The sequence below is a fragment of the Fistularia commersonii genome, chromosome 30 (genome assembly GCF_037954325.1).
Source record: "Fistularia commersonii isolate RoL2024-O1a breed Wild chromosome 30, RoL_Fcom_v1.0, whole genome shotgun sequence".
Taxonomy (NCBI): Eukaryota; Metazoa; Chordata; class Actinopteri; order Syngnathiformes; family Fistulariidae; genus Fistularia; species Fistularia commersonii.
In genome coordinates, this window is record NC_141313.1 from 4,038,473 (window position 1) to 4,054,480 (window position 16,008).

General features: G+C 47.3%; 1 protein-coding gene across 1 annotated transcript in view; it reads left to right on the top strand.

Moving 5' to 3' along the window:
* trps1 (trichorhinophalangeal syndrome I) overlaps window positions 1–16,008 on the top strand; it is a 106,138-nt gene that overhangs the window by 60,263 nt on the left and 29,867 nt on the right. The window lies entirely within an intron of this gene.

The window sequence follows — 16,008 nt, forward strand, 5'->3', positions numbered from 1 at the left end:
GGCCCGCTGAGAGCCTGAAACGCCACTTTGCTGTCATTAATACACCTCCGTTGGCTTTCTTTGAATCGAATCAGAAGATTAGACCTCATGTGGCGAGCGGCAGCAGTGAAATCCATAATCCCGGAGTTTCGGTATACTTATTCAGTGTGTGTGTGTGTGTCCCACTCGGTTGTGTGTGTGTGTGTGTGTCTGTGTCTCTCTCATAGCATTGCAAACATGTGTGTGCACGGCTCCATGACGCCAGTCCCCCCCCCCCTTTTAACAGTAATTTTTTTTACCTTTTTTTTTTTTTTCAATTGAATTTTAACTGACAGCCCTGAGAAACTTGCACGCCTCCATGGCAACGGGAGGCAAACTTGACAGTTCCCACGGTAACCACCTGTCAGTCAGTGCCCTCACCCTACTTTGCGGCCCGCGATGGTGATGTCATGGACTGGCAGGGACGGATTGTGGTTTGCCATCGCCACAGAGCTCATTGGCCATGATTGCATTAGATCAGAATAGCCTGAAATCCTGTGTGTGTGTGTGTGTGTGTGTGTGTGTGTGTGTGTGTGGGGCATAATGGGGCGGGGGCGAGCCTGAAGGCCGCCTTGTCGAATGTACGTGCGTGCGTGTGCGCGCGAGGTGTTGGCAGTAACTTGGCCGGGCGGGCAGGGTGTGTCTGCGAGAGGTTTACTCATTATCTTGGGTGGGGCGGCGAACGAGTGGGTGAGACGAAGCAGCGGGAGGAAGAGGAGGAGAGAGAGAGAGAGCGTGCATGCGTGAGAGAAAGCAAAGAAAATTCTAGATGAGGAGAAGATGGAGTCGGATGGAGGCCAGAGTGTTGCCGAGCGGTTAACCCCTGAGAGCAAGGTTTCGCTTTTACCGTTTCGAGCCATAAAACTACACACAACACGGGAAAAAAAACGAGCGCCATCTTTGGGACTCATCACATGACACGGACGGCGTTTCACTCAGCAGATTCAATCCTCCCTTACGAAGATGATAAAAGTCGGGGAAATCTCCCTCCTCCTCCTCCTCCTCCCGCATTATCGTCTGAAAATCATCACTTCAATGATGCAGTGTTTTTTTTTTTTTTTTCTCAAAAAAACATCACATAAATCACAGCTCAGGACTCCCAGTCAAAAGTACTATTTTCCAGTCGAAACGAAATGCTTGGCGATTCTAACCTCTGGTGTTTGTGCCGCAATTAGATTCCAGTTTCGCTATTTATCCAGAGTTTAATGAATGGCTCTTGGTGGATCAACATTTCTTCGTGTGTGTGTGTGTGTGTGTGTGAAGGTGAGAAGAGAAATGGAGGTCGAGAGCGAGAGAGAGCGAGTGAAGAGACAATCCATTTAAGGATTTATTAGAGGGAGGAAACAGAACATGACTTATTACTTTAATAGTTCCTTAATATATGGGCCCTCTCCGCCATCTTTCTTTTTTTCGACTTGCGGCACGATATTTATTTTCCGTTTCCGTGTGCCGACACGTTAGGAACCGCGCACACGTACGCGCCGTGTTCATTTATGGCGGCCGACCGTGATCTAGCTTTTCGCCTAAAAAAAACCCAAAACAAAACAGATTAAAATAAAATGATGCGCCTTAGTCACATTTGAGTCATGTGATTTTTGTTTTGTTCAGCAAAAAAAAAAAAAACCTTCTCAGGCGAGTCACTCCAGTAAAGTCAGCTATGCTTTCATGTGTGTGTGTGTGTGTGTGTGTGTGTGTGTGTGTGGTGTCAGCCTCTTTTCATTAAAAATGGTGGGGGGACGATGCACGTTCGAAGGGACCGAGGGAAGGGGGGGGGGGGGGGGGGTCGGGGGCGGGGAGCTCCGGAATTTTTATTTCACTCCCTCCCGACACTGCAGTATCAACCGTGACATTTTCATAGATGTTTTTCTCATTTTCGAAATGTTACACGGACTTTATAAAATAAACAGCCGTGTCTCATGATTGCATCCAGACGCATCGGTCCCCTCTCGACTTGCAGTTCCCCCTCGATTCCTCCGGGGGCAGCGGCGAGTCGCCGCCAGACGCTCACCCAAACCCCCCCCCCCCCCGCGACCCACGGGACGTTCGCGCTTTCACTGAAATACGTCTCTTTTCCTCGGCGGGGAAGCGAGTCGGCCGCGGTCTGAAACATCGAGTGAGGGATTCGGGTGGCTGATGATAATCTCAGCGATATAGAGCGCTTGTGATCGTCCAACAGGAAAGACGGCCCAGGGAAACGAACGTGACAGTTGATAAGCCTCTAAGGTCATGTTTGAGAAAGGTCAGCTCGCCACCCACTCGTTTTCGCGGTTTTATCTCATTCTAACCCCGCTGTTATTATTTGCAACAGCGATATTAGTTTGAAGTGTTATTATTATTTTTATTATGATTCGACCGCCGTTGAGTTCGCTGTTGAACTGGGTCCCGTCTGTGTCCTCCGAGGATCTTTACCGCGAGGCGGCCGGCGTAACCAAATGGAGCGCGAGCAGGATCGACCGCGCAACAGGTCCCGGTTCCGCCTTCGGGGAGCGGATGGGGTTTTAACATGCGCGCCGGGCGGCGGACGCGGCTAATGAGATTTAAATCCGCCGCAGTAATTATTTGATTTCTTTATTCATCTGCCGCCCTCGTTTGCATTCCTCCTCGAGCAGCCGATAAAAGTGATACATGCAGCCGTTGGTTCTCGAGGGCTGTGTGTGTCATTTGGCTCATCCCACTCTCACACACACACACACACACACGCATACACACTTATGCAATTTCAATAAGGCCTTTGGCATAAAAGAACAGGGCGGAGCCTGAATTGCATGAGGAGTGCAGTACATTTTTTTTTATCTTTGTGGTGAGGAGCGCTGAGGCCCGAAGAAGGAGTGGGAGGCGATGATGGAGAGATGCTTTTGAACAAGTGAGGGGCGCAAGTAAAGGGACAATTGTGCGACGAAGAGATATTTCAGCTGATATTACATCTCTGTATGCAGCAGTTTCCTTATCTTCTTACCTTCCCTCCTCTCTGCCGCCCGCCGGCCTCAAGGTCTTCCACTTCTGCCGCAGAAGGAAAACGTACTTTTTTTTCACATCTGGTAAAGGAGGAGTATATTCGCCGCTCACCATCGCCACCGACTTTGTCTCTCATTGTGATTTGTCATGTCGCGTGGAGACGCCATCTCAGTCTGGCCTTTTCATTTGTCTCATCTGTCCAAATGCCCTCACCGGTAATAATTTTCCAGGTTCTTTTCTTAGTCAAGTACATCCATGGAAGATTTGTCTTTTAGCATCCGCTAATATTGGTCGACCCAGAGCGACGCTGCAACCGAAGTGAACGCTGAACTCTGCACCGCCCTCTAGTGGATGTATTGCTTAGTGACCTCAGCAACGCGTGGAAAGTATGCAGGCAGTGACGTTTGACAATGTCAGAAATTGACGTACCTGTTTGCCCGCATAACTCGAGCATAAATAAGCCTTGAGGGCAAAATGAAATGGAGCAGCTGCGAGATAGGAATGGCGCAGTCGATCTCACAACCTCCGTGCAACCGCCGTCGTTTTACGCTTTAAACGCAAAACTAAACCCTCGGGGGATTCAGAAGTCCCAGGCGTGAAGTTCCGTTTTACTTGAGCCAAAAAACAGACAAGAAAATAAAAACCGACAAACGAAGTGAGGGGGATAAACGGTAATGTGTGCTTTCGGCAGATCAGCGAAGAGTTTCATTAAAGTTTCTCTCGTTTACATTTCTGCCTGACGGAGCTAATTATGTTTAAGACGCGCGCGCACGTCCGCACTCACGCGTTTTTCAGAGTCTGCATTCCGCCTCTGTGTACATTTGTGTGTGTTCTGTAAGGAAATTAAAGCACAAATTTAACTTATTTTCCGTTCTGATGATATAACATCCTTTTATATCCGCTACAGGAAATTAGAAAGCTTACGCTCGGTTGTGTGTGGTGTACGTCTGTCTGTGTGTGTATACATGTGTGTGTGTGTGTCTTTCTATTTGCATGTCACTGTATTTCTTTAGGGATCTAAACCTTTGCGAGCTTTTAAACTTACCTGACTCTCCGTGTAGTTCTTCTGTTTCGTAGTCCTTCCGTTGTTACACGTTTTATGTAAACAAAAACCCGAGGTTTCCTCCACGCAGCTTTTAATTGTGTTTGTAGTTTTCTGAGAACAACTCGCTTTTCCCTTTGTTGACTCAACATCCCTGCGAGAGTCGAGCTGCGTGCCGTAAAACCCACATGTTTAATTACTTCCCCTTTTTTTTTTTTTCTCCGACATCTATCTCTTCACTTCATGCCAATCGCTGTTCAATGTGGAGACTTTGCAGATTATAGTGTATATCCAGTATATACAGTAATTGCGGGCCTGCCAGAGAAGAGAGAAAATAAATACATTGAAATATTGTGTGACTTATGCAATATTTAAGGTTGGATGGAAATTTTTTTTCACTCCATTTTCAGAAAAGAAAGGGGGGGTTATGATGTGAATTTTCCTCCCGATCTGTACCAAAAATGTCTCCACTGCATCCAGGGAACATGATTAGTAGTCAGGGGACATCTCCGTGGGACTATCCGGTTTAGGAATTGCTGATTTTACCCAAATTAAAAAAAGAAAAAAAAAAAAACACTCCTGCGAAGAGGTCGGTGCACTTAACCATATTGCAGAAACGTGTGTTTTCCGTGTTCTGTGCCGGGAATGGCTGTGACAGGCGGGACGGCGCCCGCGCTCACGGAGCGTGAACGCAACATCGCAACGATGATTTTCCACCCCGAGAGCGTGGGAGATGATAGATTTGAACATTTGACACTGTGTGTTGAAGCCACGTGGCCCGTCGTCGGTGCAGCGGTTTACCGGAAGACGTTTACATACGGATCATACCAAATGTCCCCTTTATTTGGGCAAAGGTCAGTGCGTCACTGCCGGTGGTGGCACTTTAGATTTGTGACAGTTGGTACGATCCAAAAGCACCACATTAAGTCTCTTGTGGGTCAGATAAAACCAGACGGGCTCTAATTTCAGGTCACTGAGCGGCTTTTGAAACGCGTCGGAAAAGGAAAGACATTGTGACATTCACCATACTGCTCCCTGTCTCTCACTGTCCCGAAGACATACACACACACACACACGCACACACACGTATGCACGCACACTTTTAGACAAAGATGTCTGTTCTGGGCCTGTTCAGTTTGTTTGCGTAGCCGTCACATTTCCCATGCTACACATTCAAATAAACACAGCTACGCTAGGAAGCGAAAAGAAAAGCGAGCGCCTGTGTGTGTGGTACCTCATGCACGTGCATATGTGTGTGTGTGTGTGTGCGCGCAGGGTAATATTCCAAGTGTATAAAATCCAGGCTGTGTTTAGTGTAACAGAAACATAATCAGACGACCTGTTTTACCGTCATTTTTAACCTGCCTGTGTGTGTGTGTGTGTGTGTGTGTGTGTGTGTGCGCGTCTGTGAAAATACCAGCCGACAACCGTGTGTGTGTGTGTGTGTGAGTGTGTGTACATGCGTGTGTGTGTCACTGTTATGACCCGTGTGTGGCTTTATGCTCTGTGACAGTCCACAGCAGCCACATTGTCTGCTCGGAATATTACATTTGGCTTGAAAAACAAATTACAACATTTCAACCACATGTAGAGACGTCCTGGCTGTTCCACACATGCCACGCTCGCACACACACATCGCAGCTGACAACACATCCAGCCGCTTTGGACTAACTCACATCAAGAAAATGGCTTATTTGCTTGTGTTTGGATGCTAATCCTCTTTTCAGGACGGGGTTGGGTGACCGATTCCGACAAGGGTTCGAAAAAAAAAAAGACAAAATTACAATGGGACTGCCCCCTCTCACCATGCATGAGGAATACTTATTTGTTTATTTTTTAACCACAGTATTCCGCTTCCAAAAGTGTAAAAGTCCATCATCAGTCACAGAGAAGTGCTTTAAATTGACTTTAAAATCCTTGGATTTACCGGTGTGTATTTTTTATTTTTTTATTTTTTTTTCGTATATGTGCTCCTGGCGGCCGGCCCCGTAAGGGGGATTTATTTTTCAGCTAGAAATGTTAGTGTTTCGTCCCCCTGTCCGAAGCGTCTTCGAGCAAGACACGGAATCGCCGCTCGCTTCATGGGGTGCCGCCGAGCAGTTGACCCCATGGTCCGACCTCCCCTGTAAGGAGGCGGCGGCAGCGGCGGCAGCGGCGGCAGCGGCGGCAGCGGCGGCGTGGAGAGCAGTAACTCCCGGGACCTGCCGGCGTCCCGGAAAGACTCTCCTGTGTTATTTCCACCGTGGCGTGGAGGAGACGGCAAGCTAACCTGGCATCAAGGCAGGAGGGGAGAAAAACAAAAACATTACAGATATAAGAGTCGGTCCTACACCAGCTTCAAGTGTGTGTGTGTGTGTTTGTGTGAATGTGTGTGTGTGTGTGTGCGTGCACTTCTAGTGGAACTGTATTCCTGTGTGTGGAGACTGTTACTGCAGCCATTTACATCCAAGAATGTCATTAAACCTGATATAATGAGTTTGACTGGAGACAAACATTCAGTCTTGTTACATATCTCTTCTTCTCCCTGAGCCTTTCATTGGTTTAGACACATGCCGCTTATGCACGAGGGCTCTCCATTGGTTCAACGGGGCGTCCGTGACACAGATGTTCCACCCCCGTCGCCAGCGAACCAACCAGGTGTTTTTCATCATGTTGACATAGCAACAGTAAAACACAGTGGTTATTTTAGCTCCTAGCTGTAATTTAGACGTTTACATCAATTACTGTTACAATCAACTTAAGCATACACTACTGGAATTGTGTGTGTGTGTGTGTGTGTGTGTGTGTGTGTGTGTGTGTGTGTGTGTGTGTGTGTGTGTGTGTGGTGTGTGTGCGCGCGCCCGCCATGGTTTGCACATTCAGTTCTTCACTCCCTCTGTGTTTCTCTGCATTTTTCTCTCTTTCTCTCTTTCTTTGTGTGTAAGGCGGGAGCAGGCTGTATGACTGTGTGTGTGTGTGTGTGTGTGCGTGCGCGCGCCTGTGACTGTGTGTGTCCGTGTACACACTTGTGTGCCTCGTGTGTGTGTTTGCGCTTTGAGACGTGCATATGTGTGTGTGTTCACACATGGAACCAATATCAGGGCCAGATGTTCATTTTGCTACAACAAGACCTCTACACGCAACACTAGCCAGCTACACACACACACACACACATGCACACACGCAATCACATACATACATACTGAACATGCATAGAATACACCATTCTGGCAGCACTTGTGTAATTAGGAAGCTGATTGGCTAGATTAAATGTCCATCTGACCCCTGACCAATAGCTAATTTGAGCACCCTGCCTGCTTCCCCCTCTCCTGATGCGCCTTGGCTCGCGTGGCTCCTTTTTGTCTCTCACCGTGAAGATTTATGGCGACTGATTCAGATTGACATCAGATTGAAAATGAACCGCTTATGTAAATCCCTTTTCGGTAAATGTCCGAAAAAGAAAATTTAAAGAATGAGATCATCGAGGGCACGTGATGCCAGAACGAGCGGCAGCGAACGACGCCGATTTTCTCGACGGTGTAAGACCACCTGCCGAACGGCATCTGCAAATCAGCGAACGGCCACCCGTCCTGATTAATACAATCCGTGCCGTCGCCGCCATTTTCCGTTGCTTCATCTGACGCGTGGCTTCCTGTGCCGAGCGCGGCGGGCGGATAGCGGAGAGCCAGGATCTTGGCTCAGGCCTGGAACAAGTCATCGATTCATGCCACGGGAAAGGAGATTTACAAAGGAATCCCGAGGTGCGCTGCCTATATTCACATTCACATTACACACTCTCAATCACACAGAACATGTACACACACATATGGGCGCACACACACACACACACACAAGCTGGGCAAGTCATCTTGACACTTTAATCCACTTCACTTCAGGACATGGAGTCACACCCTGCTTTGCTGTTTCAAACACACACACACACACACACTGAGAAAGTCTCATGTGTTTTTGACTGAGCGACGCCATGGCAACCTTGGCGGTTCAAGCCCCTCTTGGCAAGGCGACGAGATCACCCCGGGCACGCGCATGATCCGCACACCGTGCCTAAACAGTGTGTGTGATTGTGAGTGTGTGCGTGCATGCTCAAACTCAGAGGCAGGCGCGGGATTTTCACTTTCAACCGCCCGCTAAAAACCCGAACTTTAAATATTCATCCGCCCACCGTGCCACACTCACCGGGCGTGAAGCGGATAGATGTGTGTCGCTCTTGTTCTCCCTCTGTCTGTGTATTTCCATCAACTCCTCCCTTTTTCCGATACCGTCTCTGCCCCCCGTGTCCCCTGCGAGGTCTCTGCTCATTAGGAATTCTCCACCAGTACGTGTCTATCTGCGAGCGTGTTTATGAATTCCTCTCCACCGGCATGATGCATCTTGTATACTCAATTTCCCTCAAGACCTTTTCTTTTCTTTTTTTTTTTCACTCCAACTATCCATCTAGCCGGCTTCAGCACACAAGAGGCCGCGGAATAACTCCTCACAGTTCCCGCTGTTCCGTACCGCCTCGCTTCCGGTGGCTGCCGAGGAGGTCTTAGGTACCCGTTTGGGGATGTCGGGGAAACGTTGTTAAAGCCGGAGGTGTTTCGCTGAAGCCGTACCGTGTTTACTTGTCTCATTTGCCTTCATGGCCGAGAGGTTTCGGTGCAGGTTCCCGGGAACGTTGACCTGAACGCGACCGCTTTTTCAAGCGGTTTCGTTCAAAAATAAAAAGGAAAACAAGTTGGATTTCCAGAAGCAGGAAAGACAATCTGGAGAGTCTGCCATGTGTGGCGATTCAGTCAAATTGTCTTAGCCGGTTTTCACACAGGGCGGCGCCGTGGCGCCGTGGCTGGAGCTTCCGACCGGGCTCCGACCGGGGAAGCCTTTCTGAGTCTGCACGTTCACCCCGTGTCTGCGCGGATTTCCTTCCGCAATCCAAGAAATAATTCTCATTCTGAAAATGCCGGAGGCTCACCGAAGACCCCAAATTCCTAAGAAATGCGAACGAGAGGGAACGGTTTTATGTCTGGCCCCGCCATCGACCGATCCGGCCCGAACCTCGCTTCTCGCCCAATGATGGCTTGGATAGGCTCCAGCTCCCCCCCCTGACCCTGAGCGCAGGATAAGCGGTATAGATAATGAATGAATAAATGAGTTGTTCATGCAAATAACAAGATCGGTATAAATGAACCCTCAGAAGGTGAATAGTTGCTGGTAGATACCCGGGGAGAGCCGGAGGTCAGGTGGAGCGGCAGAACCCAATCAGATTTCTACACGCGTCAGTGACCCGTTTGGCCTGCGGGAGGCGCTCCGTGCACGGCGGGCCGGGTTGTTTAGCATAGCCAAGTCATCAGCCATTGAATGGAGAGCACACGTGCACTTTGAATTCAAGAGCGCCATGTATTTTTCATTCATCGCCGCTTCGTCTGCTTCATTGGACCAGTGGGCCCTTGTTCTGGAGCGACATGAATTTTACAACTAATGTTGTCCTTTTTTCTTTTTTTTTTACCCTCCCAGTTACACATGACACAGATGACACACTTACTGATCAACCCCAGTTGATTTATCTTTCAACTGTTTGGTTTCGGCGCACTGAAAACAAATAGCGGGACAGAAAAGGGATAATACAAATGTACCAAAGGTCCCCCAGCCTGAATTGCAGCGCCGCGGTTATTTGCCGTCTTCCATCAGGACTCCTCGGGCTTTATTTGTGCACAGCGAAAACACAAAGATGAGGGAGGAACCTCTGGGGAAAAAAAAAAAAAAAAAACCCGCAGTGCTTTCGACAGGAAGACTGTCTATTATCATTATTTTTGAGTTTTAGTCTACCTAAATTGTGTGGCCATGTAGGTTTATATAGACCTGTTGATTTCGCATGAAAGTTCTCCAATGTTGTCGCTTTTCATGACTGCATTAGTTAGGAAGTTGTCCAGAACCGATTCCTCCAACTGGGTTTTCATGTCCGTGTAAAAAGTTTGATACAGGCATGGTTACCACGTTTCGGCCCTGGAGGCGGCTCGCAGCCAACAAATGCATAAAAACTTTTTAATTTACAGTCTGAAAATGTCTCTGTTACTATCATGCTTTCAGCAATTCAAACCCCCTTTTAATTTGCTTTTCATTCATGCATTACAAAGTTCAAAAAAACTGCGAGTTCATTAGAAACGTTAAGTTTCCAAGACAAGTGAATGAGAGGGTGAATAGTTTTAGGTCTCCATGGCGACCTGGAAATGGGTGAGTGCACCCCACACCCAAGCATCCCTGATTGTAGGACAGGCAGATAAGTAATGAATGAATGAATAAAACAATTTTTCTCGACAAAGTTGGCTTTGTGCAAGTCATCAAACTTTACTCGTTTTATCGTGGGTGGTGGATCAGATCAGGAAAACTTTTTTTATCCCTTGGAGGCACGTGGGGTAGCGGCGTCAAAGTTGTGAACATGTAAACATCAAGAATAAATTGAAAAAAAAGAAAAAAAAGAGAGAAAAAAAAGGATTTGAGATATATGATATAAGATATATTGCAAAAGCTGGAGAGCGAGAACTTTGTGTCAGTATACATTTGTTGTTTGCTCTGCTCTGTAGGTTGTGCCGCTTCTGAAGGTGCGTCATTCCCGCAGATGTTTGGCGCCTGCACTCGAATGCTTGCACACACATGTAACGCACATGCACAAACACACACTCGCACAGACACACTAACATGCAAACACCTTTGTTTTGACACAAACACTGACACCGTCAGGTCCCCCGGTCCCCTCTATCCTGCTCTGTAATGGACCAGGTGCACTGAAACAATCGGCGTGTGCATCCCCGGCGGGTTTGTGTGTGTATGTGTGTGTGTGTGTGTGTCACTCAGAACCGCTGCTGCGTTCGCATGACCTTGAGTTTTTTTTTTTTTTTTTTTTTTTTCAAGACATCCTCGCGAATTAGCTGCCCAAACCTCCCTCCAACCATGACGTGACTAAAATTGAATTCCGGAAAGTACATTGCGAAGTCTGGTTTTATCTGCAGGCTTGTGTTGATGTTCTCTTGTTGCACAAAACAGGAACCGTCCTCTGGCCACACTGGAGTCACACTGACTTTCCTTCTGCGTTTTAAGGCCGACCCAATCCAGATTTCACGGCATACCGGGCCGGGGTCAGCGGGAGAGTCCACCCCGGACGAAGGTCCGTGTCGGTTCTCCAGTTTATCTGGGATCGCTGTGTGAGAGCGGCTCTCTCCCCTGGCGGCAATAACCGAGCTGACCGCAAAAATGAAAACCCAGACTGTGAAAAATAGTGTTCAAGTTAATAACCGCTATGTTATGTTTCTTTTTTTTTTTTAATTCAGCAAAAGAGAAACAAGAAAAAAACTTTTGATCATGACTTGGCTCTTCATTTGTAATTTTCCGTCACCACATCCATCAGGCGTAGCTGATGCTCGCCGCCGCTGTTGAATACGGTTACTGTCCCCGCTTCCCTTCGTCACTCCTCGGTGTGAAAAGACATGTTCCATGTCATTGTCCGCTGTTAAATGCAGTTTTTCCATAAATTAGAACCAGGAAGTGGCTCTCCATCCCGGCCGTCGTGAAATCACTCATTTTAAACACAAAACACAGACGCAAAAGCAACTGGATGGAGCTGTTTTCAAACCTGCAAACACACAGGAAACGTATTGGCTGGAGCTAAAGGTCACGCTTCAATACGGTTTATTTGAACTGCTTCTTCGCACGATGGCTTTTATATCTAAAAGAGAAAGGAGGGAATTCCGATGTCGGACAGACACCGCGTTAGAGGGGTGGTGGTTGGGTACATGCACACACACACATACACACACACACACGCGCCAGCGCAGGCTCACGCACTTTAATACACGCCGCTGCCTTGCAAACACATGTGGGAGATCACCATTATGCTAAGCCCCTTATTTGCAGATCAACCAGGAAACAAGTGTTGCATTACCTCAAGACCACCAAGAAAGCAAGCGGTAATCAGGGGGAGTAATGAACGCCGCGAAGGAGACGTGGGTGGGTGGGTGGGTGGGGATAGAGGGGGACATGAGTGGGAGTGGGGTTGGGTGGGGGGGGGCAATAAAGACAGGGAGATGAGAGAAGAGACGGAGGGAGGAAAAAGAAGAGCGACACAAAGGCGAAGAGAGAGAGAGGAGAGCAGCTGCCAAGCTCTGAGTGGGGTTAAGCATCACCACAAGTACAGCCTAATAAGGTCTGAAAGTCTGCACGCACACACACATATACGTGCACACGCATGCACGCGCACTTGGCCAGTGTTCAGAATGTTGTTTCAGTGTTTCTGCAGTAAGCAACTGTCAGCAATAACTTTCATCTGCCCGCAGAGCCCTCGAAGCTGAGAGCTGTTGTGATGCTCAATGTTGAAATCTGGTGGGGTATTTTTTATTATTTTTTTGTCTCCCTGACGTTTCCACTGCACGCCGTCTCACTCACAGACTCATTTAGTCGAACCAATCTGTCGGCGCTGTCCTGACAGCCGCTCGTTGGCTTTTTTTTTTTTTTTTTTTTAAGATATCCTGCCCAGCCAAATATATTCAATATTAACATATCAGCGCAGAACAGTAGCGGTTTTACACACAAACGTAAACATCTGTTCCGCCGACAACTTGTGAAGGAACACGAAACGGTTGCGACTCGGCGTGGATCGTGCCACAGGATGAGCAGCGGCGTCACTCATCACTGGTTTTTCTATGATATTTAAGTATTTTTGTAAAAGAACGACATCTTTTATCTCATTCAATAACATGTTGATTGATAGGGCGTCCCTCCTATCGGAAGGTTGGCAGTTCAATTCCTGGCTCCCACTGTGTGAATTGAAGAATTTTTATTTTGTATAAAGGGCTTTGAAAAGGTGCGAAAGTACGATAAAGGTGCAGGCCATCTTTATTTGTATCTGCGTATTGCTTTATAATTATTGAGAAGTATTTGATTTTAAATCAGCGAGTGTATATTTCATTCTGTTATTTCATTTCATTAGTTTTACTTTTTATTATTTTATGTATGAATAATACAAATGTTTATGGAATGAAGAACCTCCTGGCTAATGAAGCTTGAGATAAGCTTATTTAAGACTTAAAAAAAAAAATATTCACACATGGTTATTGGAAGCCTGAATAGTGGCGGCTAATGTTGCCTCATTTGATGGATTTTGCTTCTGTTCACAATTTATTTGTTTATCTTTAATAATTAAAACTGAAACGCACGCCACTCCGTTCAGTCGCAGCATCCCCGCTGCACACATGCAAAAACCCTGAAAGATACACTCTTCCAACATTCCTCATGGCAGCCGCGTTGAGAAAAAAAAAAACATCTAGGTGGTTCTTGTTCAGATGCTGGTTTGGGCTTGTTTGTCCACGGTGTGTCAAGGGTTATTTCTCCATGAGTCAGCTCAGTCGCTGAAAGGAGAGACAGCGGTTCACCTCATAATCTCTTGATGAGTAAACCTGTTGACTCGGAGACAGTTAGGGTGCAGCATCACGGACAGCGCCGGTACTAGTTACCACCAATACATCGATGAATGGGACCCTTTCAGTTGCGACCAGACGAACGACGAACTAAAGTCATGTCACGTTGTGTACTTTTTTGAAATTCAATTAACTCGGTCCTCAGACTGCACGCCTGCTGGCTGATGTGACAGCAGACTTCTCACACTGTCTGCACTCTAAATAATATTTCAACTTTTTGTATTGCGACAAAGGGGCGCCTGTGTTGGGCCCCTTTGGGAGAATACTGACGAATTTCAATGCACCCAAAACACACACCGGAATAAATTTGTTTTGTAACTCGCTGCATAATGGCCTGAACGGGTTATATCGCGCTTTACATTAGATAGCGTTCGCCCTTTCACACGGCGATGGCGGCGGAGCTGCCATGCAAGGCTCGGGGTTCGACGTCTTGCAAAAGGACACTTGGACAAACAGCCAGTAGAACCGCCGACCCCATGAAAATCAAAACAAGTACTTTGAAAGTCATTGGTCAGGGGGAAACACTCCAGAAATACACACACATCAGCAGCAGCAATGAGACAAACCGTGCATTTCTGGGTTGGTTACTTTCAATCTGTTTAAACAGCAATAGAAGCCCCGACATTCTCCACCTGCTTCACCTGAGCCGCCGTCCTTAATCGCCCCATAATCAGGCACAAATCGCATTTTCTGGTCGGGGCAATAAGTTCTGATCTGGTTTCGCGACCACACGCGTGAGAGGAAAAAAAAAAAAAAAAGGGAACGAAACTCGGCGTAACCCATCCTTATTGAGTCGCTTTTTAATCTCGTTTTGCCGTTTTCGTAACTTTTCTTATTTATTTATTTTGTTAATCGTGCAAGGTTTTCCAGATTAGCGCCTTAAAATGTTGAAAGTCTGCGAGGATTTCTGACGACGGTTGACGCTCTCATGAAAACATGACTTTGCATCGTTAGCGGTTATCATTAGCTCGCACGAGTAGATGAGTTCTGACCGCGGGACCGCCATGTTTTCTCGGTCCAGGGATTAGCCAGCGCTGCGGCAGCAACTTTAAATTGGGCTCGGCGTCGTGGAGGCTCTAAAACAAACTTCGTAGTCAGATAATAGCCGTTGTGTCCAAAGAAGGCCCTAAGTGGGGAACGGGTGTCGACACCACCGCCTGCGACGCAGCCGCCCTCGGAAAACCGAAGACGCCAAAATGAAAATTGTCAACTCCCACGATATCCAGACAATAAAAAATGAAATCGCTCAGCTCGCTCCCTCTCCACCCCAGGCAGGGGGAGAGGAAAAAAAAAAAAAAGCTAAGGAGTCTTGCAAAACAAAATTAATAAAGGGGGAGTATGGAGAGATAAGAGATAACTTTATGCAACCACACACACACACACACACACACACTGAGCAGTTATCACTTTCTCTCACTGTGCCTTCTCTCTCCTTCCTCCCCTCCCCTCCCCCTCTCTGTTTAAGAGAGAGATTAAAAGCTGATAGCAGATTGCAAGGACATGTTGCACTCCTGTTCCGACACACACACACACATACAGACCCACGCTCCGTACACACACACACACGTGCATGCAGTCGGTAACATTAGCTGTTGTATGGCTGCGAGCTCCTGATGTAAGACACATGTTCCTGCCTCGGCGGTGTGTGCTGCTGTGTCTACGGCTGTTTAAACCAACTTTATCGCTCCATCAGTTTAGAGACAAGGAACGATTCATTCAGTCGGATGGTCGGGGGGTGGCGGAACGTGTGTGTGTGTGTGTGTGTGTGTGTGTGTGTTCTTGACAGTATTTTTGTGTTCCTCCATCCCATATTAATCAGAGCTTCGGAATGTCAAACACACCGATTCGGCGGGGGGTTGGGCTTTAGATTATCAGAAGCATCTTTCAATGTGATACCTTTATTTGTTCCTTTAAGTGATCCAATATCGGGGCGGCGTTTCGTGCTGACTCATTTTTTTTAGTTCAAGCCGAATTTTATTCCCCGGGCGAAGCGGAACTTTAGTTTGTGCATCGTCTCTCCTTTTTTTCTTTTCATCCCCCTCAAATCAGATTCTCCTTTTTAATCTGCATATAATCAGGAGATTTTCACCCGGTAACTCGATATTCTTCGGGGGAATTTTTAGGGGCTTCACCCAAACTTTTATTGAAGAAACGTGGACCTCGGTGAAGTTACGCTGCAGTTCCAATCCCCTCCCTCCCATCTGTGATTGGGATACTGGATCGTAACAGCAAGATAACAATGTAACCAAACTGATGGCGCCCACTCGCCGAAACAGCGGGGCGCTACTCGTGCATGACCTGAGGAGGCGCGACGTCTTCCTATCTGGCATTATACAGCGAGTTTAAATCTGACTGTATTAGATTTAAAAAAAAAAAAAGTGAAAATAGTTTAAGAGCGATCTGATTTGAGCGAGGCAGCGAGATGACTGAAACAAACTTTTATATGTTTCGGTGTAATTTCCGAGGCAGAAATAGATGAGTTTGTAACTTCAGCCTGGCTCAGGCGTCTACTTTTCCTGCTACGCGTTCCTCTGCTTATACCGCTCA